The 18,533-nt window shown below is 35.0% G+C and overlaps 1 protein-coding gene across 6 annotated transcripts in view; it reads left to right on the top strand.

Moving 5' to 3' along the window:
- Window positions 1-18,533, top strand: part of QKI (QKI, KH domain containing RNA binding) — a 104,137-nt gene that overhangs the window by 14,707 nt on the left and 70,897 nt on the right. The gene's annotated exons all lie outside the window — the stretch shown is intronic.

Consider the following 18,533-nt stretch of genomic DNA (forward strand, 5'->3'; position numbering starts at 1 on the left):
GATGGTAGCAAGCTATATTATTGTATGATAGCTAAAGGTGTGTCTTAAAAATATATTTTGAATATCAAATTATAAATTGTTTTGTTAAAAATGGCTTGGACCCTGAAGTGGAGAAATAACAAGACAGTGCTGGAGAGAGTGCTGGTAGTAAAGAAGAGGATTCTCAGTGTGTCTTGTGTCCCCCCCACCCCATCTCTTCCCAATTTGGGCTTTTGAATATGTTCTACAGTAGCCCAGGCTGGTCTTGAACTTCTTCCTGGAACCACTTCTCTAGGACTTTGATCATAGATATGTTTCACCATGTCAAAATTGAGAGTTTCTTTGGTTGTCCCAATTAGCAACTGACTGTATGTACAAACAAAAATTCTTAAATGTTAACCAAGAGAAATACTTTGTTATAAAGTATCTATGTTCATCTGTATATTTATATAACTAATGTGAATGTTTAGGGAATGTTTTACTGTTCTATCTACAATACAGTCTAGTTTTTGAAAAATATATTTCATCTAAAATACTTGCTAATACTAACTTATTGGTATTTGGCTTATAGTTATTAAAAAGCTAATATTGACTTTTGTTATAGTTTATCTTGTTTTCAACAAATCTTATTTTTCTTTCTCCTTAACATCTTACTGGGTGCTAAGGATATACAAATGAGTAAGATACAATGGTCTGGAGAAGACTTAACAGAACCATGCCCAGCTTTAAGAAAATACCAGATTTCTAGCAGGAAGATGAAGATTTCTTTAAAGGACATGTTTTATAATCTGATAATTCCTTTTACTAAAGCTTAACTGTGAGATTTAGTTATCTTTTCTCTTCATTCTAAAATGAAAAATACCAAATATGTTTATATGAGATTTGAATTTTTGGTTTGCTGGTCAAGTTCATTAAATGTTACATAGTTAATCTTTAAAATATTAAACTTGACAAATTAGTAAGATTTTTTTTTACATATATTAACTAGTTTAAATGCAACTATTTGAGAAGCATTCTTCTGACATCCTTCTCCCCCAAGTATGAAAAGGAACTGTCAGGTAGAAATGTTATGTAAACATTTGTCTTTGACTATTGGCCCTGTTCCCAGATGGTAAAAGTTACACACTGGATCAAGCCATGAACTTGTAAACAGTAGGATAAAAAGATAAGCACATAATTTTCTAGTGCCTAAGAATAGTGTCTTTTTATTGGACATTGGAAATATTGTAGGCATTGACTTCATCTTGTAGTTCTTTACCAATTTTAAGTTTGACAACTAGAAGTATATAGTTCTTGGAAGAGCACCTGCCTGTCAGTACACTTAATTGGGCTTTCATTCTCTATAGTGGCAAAGTAAGAATAGTAAGTTTAAAAACATTAAAATTGAAACATTGAAAACTGAATGTTTAGTTACATCTTATCGAAAAGCCTTAAAGTATGGTATTTCTATAGGATTCAGTTTCCTTAGGTTTCATAGTTGTTAGATGTTCTCTGTGTGATAGGCTGCTGCAGTAGGTTAAGGAAGTTAACTTCTATGAGAATGTGGTAGTGCCTTAAACGATTTTGCTGTTAGCAGTGAAAAATGTTTTTCTTACAGTTTTTGTGCAGCAGGCCATGGAATAAAGCACATTTTTATAATAAAGGTGATGAGTTTAATCACAAACTGGCAGCCACATGGAAACTGCAGGCCTTGATACCGGGAGAAAATTGCCTATAAAGCAACTCTTGAGAGAAGAGGCATTAAATTTACCCACCCATTTCGACATTGAAGAGAACATAGGAATCATAGGATATTTTGCTTGGCCTGCTTACTTCAGATGAATGACATTTGAGTTTTATACTTATAAGCTAAAGACAGTTTAAAGTTCCTTCAGTTTAGATGTAAGGCTTTTGTCTATAAATTTTTACATTTTACTAAATATTTTTAACATTGCCTTTTCAGTACATGATATTCCTCTTACTACTGTACCCTGTATTTTATGTTTCTCTCATATTTGAGGAGCTGCATTATGTATGTGAAAAACTATAACTTGAAGAGACAGAAAGAAATGCAAGGCTTATAAATAACAATAGAATGCCATCAGTTATTACTTTAATGTTTTTGTATTATTTGAAAATTTTATGTTGCATTTTGGTAATAGTCACTGCCTTCCTCCATCTCTTCCTAGATCATCTAGTATCCATTCAATTTTCTGTCTTCATTTTTTAAAACCCATTGTGTTCTGTAGGAGTCATTGCTGTTTTGGGTTGTGCCTAACTAATTTATGGTATACAATTAGAAGAAAAGGGTAGAATATGTATTATGGGTAATTTGGATTCTTATTTTCTCTAAGTGATTAATGCTTGTTATTTCTGAGGAATAACCCAACCCTTATATACTATACAGTATTTGGAGTGTTCAACCTAGAGTCTTGGTACATTGTAGCATTCATTTTGAAATACTATTATACATCCGTGATATACACAGCCATTAGAAGATAGCTATTTCAGATTCAGAGAATTACTTGGGCAAATGAAAATAAAAACTCATCTGTAGTGGGTTTAGCTTAATGTTTGTATTCTAATGTTAATTTGGGTCTCCCAAAACTGTTTGCACAAGAGAGTCTACATGTTAAGACATTGAGGGACCCTGCTCCCAGTTAATTCTGATTGGTAAGTAAACATTATTTTAAGAAGGTTATTAGATTTTTATGAATATTAGATTTTCTGAATTTATATTATTGATCTAATTGATTCTATTTTCTGGGCAGTAGAGTATTTGAAGATTGTGGTAAACTTTCTACAGAGCTAAAGTTTTTAAAGCAGACATTGAAACTTAATATTTGGTAATTAAATAACAGGGATAGAAGGAAGAAGAGGGCCCTACAAATGTCTATAGTTAGGAGACCATTTATTGAAGTTGTAGATTAACTATAAAGATATGAAAATCAAGAAGAAATAGTGTTTCTTTTAAAAATACTAAAAAATGAACCACTAATTGCATCTTTTTCAGTGAACGTTTCATTTAATTAAGTGCTAAGTCTTCGGAAGAGTGATTATATTACATCTGTGTGAATGGAGACCTTATTCTGTAATAGTGAACATAACCCATCTTACCATGCTCAAGAGGGACAAAGAATGGAGCAGGGACTGAAGGAAAGGCCATCCAGAGACTGTCCCATCTGGTGACCATATATAGTCACCAAATTTGGACACTATTGCTGATGCCAAGAAGTGCTTGCTGATAGGAGCCTGGTATAGGGGTCCCCCAGAGGCTCTGCCAGAGCTCTGACCAATACAGATGGAGATGCTCATAGCCAACCATCTATTTGACTGAGCCCACTGAGCACAAGGGCCCCAATGGAGGTGTTGGGGGAAGGACTGAAGAAGCTGAAGGGATTTGCAACCTTGCAGGAACAGCACTATCAACCAACCAGACTCCCCAGACCTCCCAGGGACTAAACCACCAACCAAAGAGAGCACATGGAGGGAACCATGGCTCCAGCTGCATATATAGCAGAGGACTGTCTTGTCCAACACCAATGGGAGGAGAGACCCTTTGTCCTGTGAAAGCTTGATGCCTCAGTGTAGGGGAATGCTAGGACGGGTGGGTATTCTATGAGCATCTTCATAGAAGCTTTGGGGAGGAGGGTTGGGAGAGGGGGTTTGTGGGATGGGAAACCAGGAAGGGGAATAATATTTGAAATGCAAATAACTACAGTAACCAATAAAAAAGGAAAACAATTAGCACCCAGATAACAAAAATGTGTGCTGTTACATTTAACAAAAACAAAGGCTGCTAAAGAGACTATTTGCCCAGAATATTTGGGTCTCTTTTTAATAGGCTGACTCTGTTGGGGTTTGTATTTTAGTAGTTTATAAAGTAATGATGGTTGAGTATATGGATAACATGACTTTGCTGTTGCTTTCCTGTTTATGACTCATTTGTCAATAGTATGTGCTAGATGCTTTCTCTTAAGTATTCATTATGCATTATAATTACTTCAGCAGTGGGTACAGGTTGAACAGCTTTAATCTGAACATTCAAAATTTTCCAAAATCCAAAACTTTTTAAAGGTTGCTATATCATAAGTGGAAAATTTCATACCTGTTTACCGTAAAATTTGGAGCAAGCTAAAATACTGTATAAAACAAACATGTATAAGAAATACTTGAAACATAAATGAATTTCTTTAGACTTAGGTTCTATTCTCAAGATAGTCTCACCATGGATGATGTGCAAACTTTGCAACGTCTGAATATACCTAAAATCTGAACTATTTTTCAGATAGTTAAGTAGATATTCAACCTGTACTGTAGACCTTCTTATCAAAATACAAGTCTATGGGAGCGATTTTATATCCACACTACAGCAATGAGTAATACTATTTTGGGAGTGTACACACAAAGATATGTGTATTTATCTTATCATACACATATACATACAATGAGTCTCTAGCATTTTCAGTTGGGAACAGATTGATTTTATCGATGAAGAAATGATGTACATTACAGAAATAATGTGCTTTTGATAGTTTATTCATTCTTCACCATTGTAACCATTATGTCATCTGTTTTGTAAAACTTTTAGGCTAATGTGATGGTGTATATATTTAATCCCCGATTCCAGAGAAAGAGGCAGGTAGATTTCTGTGAGTTATAGGACAGTCTGGTTCATACTTAGTTTTAGGCCAGCTAAGGCTACATCATGAGACTTTTGTTTGTTTTTAAATTAATATTTTACTTAATTGGTGAACTGATTGTTTAGTTATGAACATAGTTAAATAATCAATTTTTCTCTTATCTTTCTTTGTCCTTCCTAATATGCACAGTGCATAAAACATTAACTTGTCTCTATCCCCTAATTACACCTCTAAGGATAACTTGACTGTAAATAGCTTGATTTGACAGTGTCATTCTGTGAAAAAGTACTTTTTATTAAGGCAGAGAGGTGCATGGACTGTTTTATATTTTAAGGTATCTACATTGAGATTCAGTCAGGCCTGTGTCATTCCTCTTTTCTCAAGGAAAAAAAAATCAGTACAACATTCTTGGAAGATGCACATTGGGTATCTTACACTCTTTTCTCCATTAATGATTGTTTAAAAAATTACACACACACACACACACACACACACACACACACACACACACACACACACTTTTGTGTGTGTATGTGAGTGTCTTATTTGTATGCATGTATATGGAGGCCAGGGATGGCATCTGATCTTCTGGACTTGAAGTTACAGACAGCTTTGAGCTGATACATGGCTGTTGGGAATCAAACCCCAGTCCTCTGGAAGAGCAACTAATGCTCTTGCTGAGCCATCTCTAGTATTGATTTTCTTAAAATGAGTTCGCCTTTTATGTTTTGATGCTTGGTGCACCACTTACTGATGCTATTGGACACCTGTGAGTTGACCTGGTTTTGAGAGTTTCTGCCATCTCATATCATTTTTCTGCTTAGAAATGAGTATACTGGGGATTGCTAATGTACTTAATTCTTTTACCCAACTAAAGATTGTAGAAGATTGGTTGTAATTACTGTGTGGTAAAGATTAGTCTTTAATTTACACCCTATAGTCGTCTCAAATGACTGGACTTATTATCCAATTTCCATGTGACAGTATTAGCAAATTCTTCTTTATTTTTATTTTTATTTTGTAAAAGAGATGGCTTCTCTAGCATTCAGGGCTCAAGATACCTAGAACACCAAGCTTTTGTGTCTTGTTTTTATTACCCATCACCTATTCTCATGGAAGTCAATTTCTTACTCCCTGGAAACTCTAGACACAAGTTTCAGCTTCCATACTAAAAATATTCAGTCCCTACTAGCTGAACATTCATTTTATTCCAGATGTGTCTAAATATTTGCTGTTCAAAATAAATTATTCTGTTGAATTCATAAGTTTACCCATAGAGTGATCTCAGGTCATTAGATCATTAAACATTGATCAAAGTTTAAACAACAGCTTGAAAGAGGCAGTTGTGACTTGGATGAGCCTCTTTGACATAGCCTTCGTTCCAATTTTAATTGTAATTTGGATATACCATTCCTTGCCTTGGTATCACAGTCTCTTTATTTTTCCCTAGATTCAATTTTAAATCTCTTTCCCCGTTATTTTCCTTTTCTCTCTGGTTCTTGTTACTGGTTTTCCTACTTGGAGCCACTTGCTCTAGTAGCAACTAAATTTAATTTTGAGAATGGAAAAGTAATGCTGGAGATGATATGTTGTATGAATGAATTAAAGACTACAACTTCAGAGGAAGCACAGCTTTGAAACCTGGCTTTTAATGATTAGTTAAATGATTTTTAAATAGAAACATTTAAATTTTATATTTCATTTCTTAACCTTAAAATTATAAGAATAGTCTTTAACTGTAATGATATGTACCTAACCACACTGTAAGAATAAGTCATCTCCAAGATAGGTATATTAGGAAGTTGTATAGGAGGAAATAAGGCCTTGCTATCTCAAATTCTAAATTCTGTGCTGTTAACAACTACTGCTATTCAAGTTTTTGATTTCTATTAACACCTGATTGTGAATTCTTTTTAGGAAAGGTTTGAGCAATGGCAAAATAGGGGTAGAGTAGTAGTAGCTGAAAACCAGGCTTACAAAAAATTTTAACTGTAGGGGCTTGGAGAGAAGGGACTGACTTTTGATTTCTAGCACTCAAATGGAAGAGGTTTAACAACAATTTTTAGTAAGTTCTTGAATATCATATGCTGTCTTCTGGCCTCCACAGACACTAGACATGCATGTAGTGCACAGACATATATGAAGGCAAAACACTTCTATTATTAAAAATGCTTGAAGAATTAGTAATAGACTACTGTTCCATAGATCCACCTCTTGTGCAATGTCTGATGGGATTGCTTTCCCAGGTACTTTATAGTACATGTGTGTTTTTGGAAGCTCAGTCTTGAACATGAAGGAGAAATCAGAATAGGAGCTCTGAGTTGACTTTCCTCTCTGAGATCTCTTTCCCCTGAGTAATGAAGTCTAAGAGCACCTCCTACTTAAATAGACTACATGACCATAGAAATTAACTTAATACTTGTAGGTATAAATCTCTCAGATTATGTTGTAGACTCCTCACTTCCCCCCTTTGTTGAGTTTAGCCTTTACGGTTGAGCCGTCTTGTCAGCCAGGAATTCAGTAAAAGATAAGATTATTGTTATGTGATATTAGGAAATAGTTGATACTTCTTTGAAAAGCCAAACTTCTATGCTTTGCTTCAAGTATTTTTTTTTGCTAACATGGATTCTGATTTTCTTAATACCATTTGTCTACGGCCTTGATCAGTGAGTGCACTGGTACTTATTTGTTAAATAGATGTTTGAAAAGTTTGCACTTAATCTGATCTGAGATCCATTAAAGAAATTGAACATTTACTCTTGGTAAACCTCATAAATCCAAAATAAAGAGAATGAGCTTTGCTGAAAAGAGCCTTTATGTTAATGACGAGACTAAGTTAGTTTGTCAAGTATATATTCATTTTTGATGCTTGAAGGAGTTAAGAATGCAGCTTGTTATATTTTTGTGCAGTAAGTGTGTTACTGAGGTAGATTTCTGGGACAGGTTGAAATGTGAGATTAATATGCATTCTGAAACAGGGTACATACTATTTGGGAACATGAAGTTTAAGAATGAGTTTGTCTGTTTTGAAAGCAGGAGGAACAAAAGTTATGAGCAAAGACTGGAGTTTGATTTCAGATGTGTGAAACTGACATGTCAAGAACTTGGATATGGCTGGAGCTGTGAGGGTAGTGGGGTTGATTAGAAAATTTTTTTACTGAGTTTTTTACTTGGCTGTTGTGTTTTATTTTATATTTTAAACAATAGCATTTACTATCCATTTTGATAAATTTAATGTTTATGATCTCAAAAAGTTGAATTCTGTATTTCAACTCATATTAAAACTGGTCTCCAAGACTGCCATAGTAGAGTGTATACTTCAAGAGACAATAAAAGTATAGTAAATGCACTTCTTCTAGTAATGCAACTTTATGTAGATTTTCTGATCCTTTAAACTAGCTGAGGTTTAATTAGGGGGCTTTCACTGAATTGCAGTGATATTTTTAGTTCCAATTATTTAGATTTTTTGAGGGCAGTCTTAGTTGGCTATTGTCATGAAAAGAGAACTAAGATTTTTGCTGACATATTATTCACCTTTCTAATTTAATCTTGGTGTTTGTTGTAAAAGACCTTTATGAATGTTGTATATAATAGATTTTTAAAACTTTATGCTTAAATTCTTTTTAGCCTTTTCATAGCATGAAAGAGTGCTCCTATGTTTGGGCTGCTGTAACACTTGTGTAATTTTACATTGATTCTTTTGTTTTTCATGGCATTAAGGTGTGCCTGTGAAAAACAGTGGACATAATTACTAGTCTGAGACTATTTTTTTCTTGAAACTGCAGCAAATTTGGAATATAAATAAAACAGGGTAAATAAAAGGAAATAGCTATGTAGATAAAGTAACCTATTATTCCCTGCCTGTCTTTTGGGTACTTGGAAGGTTGTGTTTTAGTTTTACTCTGATTTTTATGACCTTGAGTGTTTTGTGATTTTTTTTTTTTTAATTAAATTTTCTGAAGGCATTAACCTAAGAATCTAGATGTAAAGGAGCCTGGAGAAGAGAAAGATAAGCCGAATAAATAGTCAAAACCTTAGTACTGTTATTCAAACTTTAGGAAAGATTATTGTGAATGACTTTGATTTTTTTTTCTTTTAGTTTATTGACTTGGTAAGTTAAATGTTTTATTAGGTAGTAAGATGTTCTTATAACCTTAGTTTTACAATGTTCCCCTCCCCTCACTGGAATAAGTAAATCTAAAGCACCAAGCAAACACTTCTAATTTTAATTTTCACTTTAAAATAAATTTTAGATTTGTAAAAAAGTGGAAAAATAATATGGGAGTTCATATTAAGTCATATATAACCATAAATAGAATTGTGGAAACAGACAATACACCATTGATGTAGTGCTGTTAGGGGTTCTGCAAATCCTGGGCAGATGTTAAAACCAGTCTTTTTTCATGTACTTAATTTCTTCTATTCTTTCCCCTTTGATTTGAATCAGCATTTCATACAACCCAGGCTTTCCTTTAACTCACTGTGTAGCCAAGGATGACCTTAAGTTCCCAATCTTCCAGCCTCTACCTACCATGCCCTGAGACTATAAGAGTGTACCAAGTTCAGCTCATGCACTTTTTTTTTCCTCTAGAGCCTCTATAATTTTGTGGTGGTCAGTCTTTATTTTCTGTTTTCTTTTTCTTTCTCCATGTCCAATGACTTGAGTCTTTTTGAAAAGCTTTTCTTTTAAGTATTGAGTTAGTCTGATTTTTTTTAAATTAAATAATTAAATTGAGGTTATGTATTTTGGTAAGAAAAACATACAAGTACTTCGGTGCATCAAACTAGGAAAGGTGAGTATATATGTTAATTTTAATTGCTTGGTAGTGGTGAGTTTTGATTGGCATAATTCTTCATTGTGAGGTTTCTTTCTTTTTTTATAATTAATAGTATCTTATATATGTTGTTGCTCATTGATTATTTAGCACACACTGAATAAATCTTTTGTATGCCATTATTGCTATAAATGATTTCCTGTTCATGAATTTAAAAAAGTTTTATCTTAATTTGACAGTTATTAATTGGAATCTGTGAATATCTTTTTCTCTGTTGTATTAGTTGTGGTTTCATGGTATAATCCACTACTGCCATTATTCTGGTCAACAATAACATACTTTTTGTGATGGCTCAGAAGGTAAAGGCACTTTGCTAAACAAGTCTCAAGCCTCCCTGAAACTCTTGGTGGAAGGAGAGAACAGATTTCTGAAATTGGTATTTTGATTTACAGAGGCGTGCAGCATGAGCATCTGTGAATAACGTGAACACATTTAAAAACCAACAAAACAAGAACAAACTGTATTTTGAAAAAAATACAGTTGCTTCAAGGTCGTAACATGCCTTTAATCTCAGCACTCAAGAGGCAGAGGCATGTGGATCTATGAGTTTAAGAGCAGCCAGGACTACATAGAAAAAGCCTGTCTCAAAAAAACCAACCAACCAACTGAAAAAACACCTTGATTAAAAATTCAGTGGTTTATAATAGTACATTTTAAAGATCTTTTACCTGATGTCTTGAGTACCCATTTCCTTTGCTTGTCAGAAAGAAGGAAACGGTTGATAAAACTGCAGTGTTCTAAGTATTATATTTAAACCTGGGTTTTCATGTTAATCATCTTCTAATAATCACTGACCAACCCTATGAGCTACTTATCTTAAAGCTTCATAGAACTGGAAATGCATAGAGACCTTTTCTTTGAGTATTCAAAGGAATTCAGTGAGCAGCAGGGTCATTTTTATACTAAACTAACTGTATATTTTTTGTTGATGTTGTTAAATTGAGGCAGTATTAAGCTTTAAGTGAAGAAAGCTGCCTATCTCAATTTAAAAGCTTGGTTTTTATTTTTTAAGATAAATTTTCATTTCTATGCTGTTCTTTCTAATGACTTATTTTACCCTTGTGTACCGAAGCAGTATTTGTTCACTCAATTATTTTAATTTTAATTATTTGATGTATATGGGTGTTTGACCTGTATATATGTTTGTGCTCCCAGGTGTATATGCCTAGTGACCGTGAAAGTCAGAAGAGAGTGTCAGATTCCCTGGAACTGAGTTTGTAGATGGTAGTGTAGTGAGATGCCATGTGAGTGCTGCGAATTGAACCCAAGTGCGCTTAACTGTTGAGCCATCTGTCCATCCCTTGATTAATTGTTTATAAAATTAGTCTCTACCATAGCTATTCATTTTAATTCATTCATGTTACGAATACAACTCATTTTCACCAGCTCGTTCTTCCTTTTTTCTCTGATGATCCCTCTTATCCCCACTAGTAGTCACTTGCAACCTACATGTCATTCATTCATGTGTGTGTGTGTGTGTGTGTGTGTGTGTGTGTGTGAGAGAGAGAGAGAGAGAGAGAGAGAGAGAGAGAGAGAGAGAGAGAGAGAGAGAGAGAGATTGTTTTTTATGTTATGTCCAGCCTGAGAAAACACTGTGGTTTCAGTTTGAAATTTATTTCTTCTCAGTTAAATAGAGCTGCCCTCCCCTACCTCACCCCCCCCGTGTGTGTGTGTGTGTGTGTGTGTGTGTGTGTGTGTGTGTAAAAATACATTTTCTTTATATATATTCATCTGTTGATGGACACCCATACTAATTTCATGTCTTGGATGTTGTCATTAGTGCTATGGTAAAAATGGGTGTGCAGATCTCTGTGGTACTCTCATTGATTCTTAAAACATTCTATTTTTAATTTTGTATAGGTGTGTGCATCTGCATGTGAGTGGAGTTGTCTGTAGAACCCCAGAGACATCAGATCCCCTGGAGCTGGAGTTACTGGTGGAAGTGAGCTGCCTGAGCTAGATGCTGAGAGAGTTGATCTTCAATTTTCTGGAAGCATAGCTTAACTACTGAGCCATCTGTCTCCAGCTCCTGATTTTGCTTCTTTTGAAGTAGGAGGGGGGTTGTAAATAATCAAGGATGGAATAGCTGGATTATAGGATATTTCTGTTTTGAGGTTTTCGAAGAGTCTCTGTAGTGATTTCAGTAGTGCCTGCAGCATTTCCATGAGTGGTGTACCAGGGTCTGTCCTTTCCTTCAGTGTTCTTGCTAGCTCTTGTTTTCTTGATGATAGCCATTTAATGGAAGGAGATGGAATCTCGATGTAGGTTTGAGGTTCCTTCAGGGTAAAGGATATTGAACAGTTTTTCAGATGTTTATTGGCCATTTTTATTCTTGGTTCCATCTACTCATTCTTTGATTTGTTCTTTTGATGTTTAATTTTTATTTGTGTATTATAGTTACTAATTTTCTGTCAGATGTATAGTTGACAAAGCTTTTCTCTCGTTTTGTAGACTGTTGCTGTTAATTTTTCCTTTGCTGCCCAGATGCTTTTTAACATTATGTAAATTCACTTGTTAATTTTCATTATTTTCTGGGCCATTAGATTCCTTTTCTCAACATCCTTGTCTATTTCTGTACCTTGAAGTGTTTTCCTGTAGCATTTGAGAGTTTCTGGTCTTACATTAAGGTCTTTGATCCACCTTGAATTGAGTTCTGCATACAGGATGAAAGATAAGAGATCTAATTTCATTATTCTACACGTGGCTATTCAGTTTCCCATACCTTTTCTTCAGAGTGCCTTCTCTAATATATATGTTTTTGGTACCCTTGTTTAAAATCATTGGCTGTAGCAGGATTGGTTTATTTCTGTATCCTATGTATTCCATTGCTCCTGCTGACTGGTTTTGTGCCACTGCCATGTAGTTTTTGTTGGTGTGATTTCTAGTAAAAACTGGGTGCTGATACTTCTAGCATTGTTGTTCTTGTTGTTGTTGTTGTGTGTGTGTGTGTGTGTGTGTTTCACATGAATTTTAGGATTTTTTTTCTAGTTCTGTGAATAATGCCATTGGAATTTTGAGCAGGAGTGGATAGGCTCTGTAAATTAATTTTAGTGAGAGAACACTTTTACAGTATTATAATTTGAATGTCTCAAGAATTCAAGAAGGAGCAACATGGTAGCAGATGTAGATGTTTCTCTCCGCCCATCGCTTTGTGGTTATGAATATTTTATAAGGGATGAGATGAAATTGTACAGGATGATCTGATTTATCTAGGTGGGCAAATTATATCATACCAATTGGATCAGTTTGGTGTATTCTTTGATGTGGCAATTTAGTTGAGTTCAGAAGAGGATGTAGTAACCAGACACACAAAGCGCGCCATAGAGTTGGGATGTATGTGTGCAAGGCTTGGCAACAACCCGCCGAGGGAAAGTGAGTGAAAGCAACATGCTGGGTTGGTCATGGACCATGTGGATCAAAAGCATCCAGGGCGGGCTGAGTGGACTGTGCAGTGGAGGAAGCAATCTGGCGCCCGGCTCCACATTGGATTGACTCCCGCAGGGTGAGACCGCGCAGGATGTTTGCCGCAACAAGTACCATTTGTTCGCTGTATATTTTCAGTTTTCATGTTTCCACTGAACTCTATGTTTAATACAGTTCTTCTGTGGAAAGAAGTTTTAGTTTTAATTTTGAGGTATAGAGTACAATTTAACTCCCCAAATAAGGCCCATTGGAATTACCAATGTTTCTTTTTTTTCTTACTAGTTTAAAACAAATGGCTGTAGTTTAAACCAGATGCAATTTATTTAGAGCAAGAAAAAATCTTACTAAGTAGTAGTATAATCTGTAGTATCTTGTTTTTAAATTTATTTGCTCCAGCTTGTAAATATTGCTTCTTAAAATAAGCACAGTGAAGTGATATAGTCTATGGACTTTGTCTACTCAAAATGACTAAACTTTCTTTGTATATGGTAAATTATGAGTTGGGTTTTTGTTGATTGTTTTTTCTTTACAGGACAGCACAGAAAAAAGCTCTGTTAATCCTAAGTATATAGGGCTACATAACAGCTACTTCTTTAGGATATAAATAGATTTCCAATACTGTTCTGAGATTTAGTAAGCATCAGGTTAAGAAAAATTCACTTGTTAAGATTTTAAATATTAAACTCTTACTTTGCTGTTTGTGTTGGCTCTGTTCCAGTAATGCCCATCAAAAGGTTAATTGCAGATAGCAAATAGTAGAATCTATTTAAATTTGTGTTGAAGGCTGAAAACTTACTAACATTTTAAAACCTTCATATAAAGTATGTATGTATAAAATATTGGCTATTAATTTACTCAAATTAATGAAAACTTTAAAAACTGAGATGGTTATGATCAAGTAAATTATAGTCTTTTCAATGCCTTTCGATATTTCTGTATGTCTCAGTATATTCTGTTAAGGTATATCTTGATGTATTTAAGTGTGATGTATAAAGTAAAGTAGATAGCTGCCCAGATAAAATATCTGTAATGTTAGTATGTCCAGTTGAGCTATTAGAATCCGTTATCACAGCAGAGTGTAAAAGACATGCTTTATTTGAAAAAATATACAATATTTTATAAACTTAAAAAATGGCATTATTTATTTTTTTTTACTTGGAAATTTTTGAGTGAAACACTTTTTTCCTTACAACTTTATTTTTTTTTTTAAAGAGATACATGTACAGATATTTAAAGGAATTTTGGCATAAACCTCTATGAATTTATTTTGTCAGTACTTGATTTTTTTTTTATAATCTTAGACAAACTTTAATTAGTTGGATTGTGTCTAAATAAGTGGAAGGGCATAAAAACATGTTGGGTGGTTTACAGGTTACTTGAATATCACAGATTCTGAGTATTTATGAAGCTCCTAAGTGGCAGTGAGTGGCTAATATTTTATGAATGGTAGTTTTAGTTCAGAAGAACAGATTTAATGCTTAACAATTTCAGAGTTGTTTTAAAAAAAACTGTCTTTTTAAATCATTGGAACTACACAATTTAAGAGTTGCTATAGTGGAACTTTTTAATACTAATGGTTCTGAACTTTGATCTTTCTGAACCTCTGCTGTTGCTGGAAAGTCATGTGGATGTATGCAGAGCGGGTTTTTTGACACAAGAGAATGTATACAAAGTTGCTATGAGTCATTCATGCACTTTATAAAGGAACCCACCATTGTGTATCTTTGGGATGATTAGGATGTTATCACAGCAACTTGTTAACATAATGTTAGCAGAATCTCTGATTCTTGGGATTTAGGGAATGAAAAGTTTTGAGCATAGGAATTTGAGGGAAAAAGTGGAATTCTAAAGAATTGATTTCAGTTGAGCTATTCAGTGAGTTGTAATTATATGAGGCACTAATATAGAGAGCTTAAATAAGAGACTTATCTCAAATCACCAAGAGTTGTTGTATCCCAAATTGCTTTGCTTTTCTAGCTAGAAAGGTAGTGACTTTCGTAGATTTAGTGATGAATTAGTTTGTAATTTGGAGGACTACAAGTTTGTTTTAGTTATTTTTTTTACATTCTTATCAGCACTATCTTGTGCATATTTGTAATACTATTACTAGAGTTATAAACCTTAAGACTGAAAAGTCAGGTGTAACACTTGTCTTAGACTTAACACTCTTTGTAGGCTTAGAGCCATGGCCTGTGCAGCTTTAATTTGGGACCTAGCTTCCCCTCTCCTTCATTTCCCACCCATCTACTCAACCCAAGTTGTTATTGAAGGCCGCTATGGTCCAGGCAGTATTCTAGGAGCTACAGACACAGTGGGTGGAACTCATAGAACTTTTACTTACTGATCAAAGTACAGGTACATATAGAAATACAAGTGAAGAGGTTGGTGCATTGTATTACCTAACTGAATGATAGTTTGTAATAAAATTTGTTTTATTTGTATGAATATTGTGATGCCATCTTAACAGAATTGTTCTAATCACTTATAGTTGGTTTTAGTTTTCTAAGTTTGTTTAACTGGAAAACTCACAATTTCTTTCCTTGATCTATTACATTATGACAGCTTCTTACAATAATAGATTATCCTGAGTGAGATAAGTTAATTTTTAAACTATTTTCAGAGAAGTTATTTTCCAGTAGATGACAGTTAACAATGTAGAAACCCTCAGATTACAGAGTGCTTACTTCTAAATAGGCTAGGCTATGCATATTATCACAAGGCTCAGAGAATGTCCCTGAAGAGTGGGTGGAAAGATAGTAAGGGCCAGGTGTGGTAATAACTTCAGGGGAACAATGTTTTCTGACACAGCAGAGGAGCCCTTGCACATATAGACTTGGAGCAGTTGTGACAGCTTAAGGCAGACAATCCCAGAATAGAGGGGGCAATAGTGGAGACCAAATCCCATCACATTTTAAGGACCTATTGGCATTCTAGATAGCTTCTAGAAGACTGAGAGTTAGTTTTCCTTAACGCTAGGTCACTCACTCACCAGGGCAAGCCCCACTCCCAGAAAGTTCTTGGGTAACACACTGTATTTGTGTTAAAAAGAAAACAAACAAACAAAAAATCCTAGAAGTTGGGTGGATAGGGTGGTTGAATCTGGGAGGAGGAGGAGGTGTTGTGTGTGTGTGTGTGTGTGTGTGTGTGTGTGTGTGTGTGTGTGTGTGTGTGTGTGAATATGATCAAAATGAGTTGAATGAAATTCTCATAGTTAATAAAATTATTTTTAAAATATTAAACTTTGATATATTGAACTATTTCTGCAATAGCAAACTCCCCTATCCTTGAGATTGACTCCATGGCCTTGCGCATGCTGTGAGCACCCTTCCACTCTACCACATCTCTAGCTCTCCACTGTATTGTGATGCTGCTGTCCTTTCTTGATTATTTAGGATTGCCTTTGCATTTATAGCAGCAAACACCATTCCTCCACCCTCCATAGCCCATTTCAGTGTTGAGAATTGAACTAAAGATTTCCATCACTGACCTCCATCTCCCCAGCCCTCCGCTTTGTTGTGGTGCCTTGTTTTCCCTCTTACAGCTTTTCATTCCTACTTAGAGCCTTTCCACCTACATTACATGCAAATTATACATAGTTTTTAAGATTTATTTTTAATTATGTAAGTGAATCTGTTAGTATGTGCACTTGAATACAAGTGTGCCTGGATGCCAGAGGTGTTTGATCCCCCTGGAGCTGGAGGAACATGGGGTTGTTAGATGCCTGTTGTCTGTGCTGGGAACCCAACTCAGCTCCTATAAGAAGAGTACATACTGTTACCCACTGAGTCCCTGCCCCAACGCCCTGTGTGTAAATATGTGTGTGTATGTTTTTTATGCATTTGTGTTGTTTGCCATGTGTATGCTTGGTGCCTGAGGAGCTCAAGAATAGGGTTCAGGTTCCCTGGAACTGGAGTTAAAATTGTGAGCCCTTCTGAGGGTACTGGGAAATTGAACCTAAGCCCTTTCCAAGAGCTAAGTTTCTCTTGACCATTAAAGCATGTCTCCAGCTGAGTGCTTCTCAACCTTCCTAATGCTGTGACCCTTTAACACAGTTCCTCATGTTATGGTGACCCCCAACCATAGAATAATTTCCTAACTGTTATGAGTTGTAATGTAAATATCTGATTCCCCCAAAGGGGTCTCGGCCCACAAGTTGAGTATTGCTTGTGTGTCTTTTTTAAAAGGCTGTTAGTGAGTTTTTATTCTGGTGGTATGCTTATGTCCTCAAAAAGAATGGGCTACTTTTGAAGCAATTTAAATGATAATAAATTAATACCAACCAAATACTTTTATCTAGATACACGAGCTAAAGAATATATGTGTAATTTTAATTTTATTAAACATTAGGAGTGTAAGAATAGCTTTTAGAGGGTTTGGCAAGATGGTGCAATCTTCTTTTAACCTAATCTAATATACTCTTTGATTCTATTTGCTGATCATCAAAAGAGAAAAATGTGTAGTTCTTTAAATTGTTAAGATTTTATAACTGATTAGGAATATTTGGATTGTACCTTTTCTTATGGTTTTTACTGAACAAAACTGAGTTAAGTAAGTAGGAAAATTATAGTGCATCCATATTTGGGAGTTTCTAATATGAATACTTTAAATTGTATATTTGGAATATATAAGATATTAACTGGAGTGGATTTTCCCCCTCCTTTTTTTAAAGGAGGCATTACTCTATAGAATGGAGAGACAGTATATAGGTATCCAGCCAGCCTTAATAATGGAATATCTCATTGTAATGTTGTATGTTCCAGTGTGCAAGCCTATCTGCTGATAATATAGCTGAAGCTCATTAAATATTTTATGGAAGAATATATCTTCTTTATAAGATTTGATTTATTAAAATGCAGTTTTCATGTTTTTCAAAAGTACATTTATACCTAAGACTTATATATATTTTGGGGGGGGTGTAAAGGTTTTGATTTTGGTTATCTTTGCTTTTTTTTATTTATGTTTTATCTGTTAACCCAGTGGGTTTTTTTTTGTTTTGTTTTGTTTTGTATTTTATTTTGTTACCCTCCTTCTCTCGAAACTCCTACCTTAGAAACGTTTTCTCTTCCCTGGAATGGTGCTTTCCTCAGGGTTCACTCAGTCCTGTTCACTCTTGTCAGTCTAGTATACTGTTTTCATATGCACACCACACTCAGACTTTGGCTAAACTTGCTATGTATTTAGTCAGTGAGCATCTTGAGTGCATTAAAAATATCTAAATCATTCAATAAAGTGGTTTCCAGTTTAAATCTTACTGAGGCAGAGTATTTATGAAGAAAAGAAGAGCTTTTGGTACTTTGTCTTATGCGCTTTTTTATGGCAATTACATAATTAAAACTAATTTAAAATGACTGTCCTCATTTTTATTGGATATTTTATGTATTTACATTTCAAATGTTATCCTTCCCTTCCCTTTTGCATACTCCACCCACTCCCCCCACTATGAAGATGCTCCCACTCCCACCCAACCGACACCCACCTCAACACCCTAGCATTCCCCTGTACTGGGAGAATAAGCCTTCACAGGACCAAGAGCTTCTCCTATTGATGCCAGACAATGCCATCCCCTGCAGCTGGAGCCATGGGTCCCTTCATGTGTTGGTGATTTAGTCTCTGGGAGCTCTGGGGGGGAGGAGGTTCTGATATTGTTGTTCTTCCTGTGGGGTTGCAAACCCCT

This window comes from Micromys minutus (assembly GCF_963924665.1).
Source record: "Micromys minutus genome assembly, chromosome: 30".
NCBI lineage: Eukaryota > Metazoa > Chordata > Mammalia > Rodentia > Muridae > Micromys > Micromys minutus.